The 1,874-nt window shown below is 43.0% G+C and overlaps 1 pseudogene; it reads left to right on the forward strand.

Annotated features, from left to right (window-relative positions):
- Positions 1–693: 693 nt before the first annotated feature.
- Positions 694–1,283, forward strand: LOC131911123 (TGF-beta receptor type-1-like; annotated as a pseudogene).
- The last annotated feature ends 591 nt before the right edge of the window (positions 1,284–1,874 follow it).

The following is a 1,874-nucleotide window of genomic DNA, read 5'->3' on the forward strand; positions in this document are numbered from 1 at the left end:
TTGTGTACCCTAATAAACTTATGTGGGGATCAGAGGACAAAACCAGCCACTAGATTAGACATAGAGGCCAGACAGTGGCAGCACATACCTTTAATCCCAGCACATGAGAGCTCATGTTTTTGCTTGGGAAGCACACATGCTTTTAATCCCAGGAAGTGACATGGCTGGGTGGAGAATGGTATATAAGGCATGAGGAGACAGGAACTAAGCAGCAGTTCAACTGAGACCCTTGGAGTGAGGACTCAGGCTTTCAGTCTGAGGATTCATGGAAACAGAATTAGCTAAGGAGCTGGCAAGGTGAAGTTGGCTGTGGCTTGTTCTGTTTCTCTGATCTTTCAGCTTTCACCGCAGTATCTGGCTTCAGTATTTTTTTTTTAATTATAAAACCTTTTAAGATTGGTGTTACATCTGGCAACCCAATGTTTGTGGCATGAATTCACAAAAAAAGCCCCATGCTTGTGGCCGTGCAGTCCCCAGCTCTGGTCAGAGCTGCATGTGGCATGCAGGTAAGATTTGCTGAAGGAGGCAGAGGCAGAAGGATCCCAAGTTCGAGGCCAGCCTGGGAGGCTTGCCAAGAAGAAGCTGTGGTCAGGGCTAGCCCACGCCACAAACGGTGGCAGTGGGACCATGGAGATGGTAGTGGCTGCTGCTACTAGTTACTAGCTGCTTCTCATTGTGTTGGTGGCAGCAGTGATGCTGCTACCAGGGAGGAAGGATTTACAGCTGCTTGTTCAGAGAACAATTGCCAGGACTGTTGTGTTATAAGAAAGCATTGGCAAATGTCGGTTTAGAGAAGTTTGGTGAGGCAAGTGGCAGGGAGAAGAAATTGCTGTGAAGATATTCTCTTCTAGGAAAGAATGTTCTTGGTTCCAAGAGGCATAGATTTATCAGACTGTAATGTTACGCCATGAAAACATCCTATGATTATAGCAGCAGACAACAAAGACAATGGCACATGAACTCAGCTGTGGCTGGTGTCAGATTACCATGAGCATGAATCCCTTTTTGATTACTTGAATAGATATACTGTTACAGTGGAAGGGATGATCAAATGCACTCTGTCCACAGCAAGCAGTCTTGCCCATCTTCACATGGAGATTGTTGATACTCAAGGAAAGCCAGTTATTGCTCACAGAGATTTGAAATCAAAGAATATCCTGGTGAAGAAGAATGGAACCTGTTGTATTGCAAGCTTGAGACTGGCTGTGAGACATGATTCTGACATAGAAACTATTGATACTGCTCCAAACCACAGAGTAGACACTAACACTTTTCTTCAGTGATCTATGGCCACACCTAACAGTGACTTTGAAGTCTCCAAAAAGATGATGCAATCCCACAATGATAATTGACAATTCCATCAGGATGATTATAGTACCACTAAGCTCACAAAGACCACGCAAAGATCAGATTTGGTCTACAAACTGTTCAAGACAATTTCAAGATGGCTAGATGAGATGATCCAGCCTCACAGACTACTCAAGCAAGGACTTTAGACAAGTCCTGTACTTTTGAATTATGCAGAGACTGGACAACAAATAATCTAGCTACCTCTCCCAGGACTTGACAATTAGCCCAAAATTTTTCTTTTCAGTATCCCCTAAAGGTGCCTTCACCCCCCCCCCCAGACAGCAGAAAGCAATTTTAAGAACATGATGCCCACATTCCCAAGAGGTGGGGCAGGTGGTTTTTGGTAATTCAATGGGTTATGGATAATTGTCATTGTTTAAGATGGTTGGTTACAAGTTGTTAGTTGTTAATGATCAAGAAAAATGCTAAGCAAAGGAAATTAGAATTGCGGTTCTTGAAAAAAAAGAAAAGAAAAAAAAGAAGATATAGATAAGAGGTTGATTATTGAATCTACTCTGAAGAGA

This window comes from Peromyscus eremicus, chromosome 5 (assembly GCF_949786415.1).
Source record: "Peromyscus eremicus chromosome 5, PerEre_H2_v1, whole genome shotgun sequence".
In the NCBI taxonomy this organism is placed as follows: domain Eukaryota; kingdom Metazoa; phylum Chordata; class Mammalia; order Rodentia; family Cricetidae; genus Peromyscus; species Peromyscus eremicus.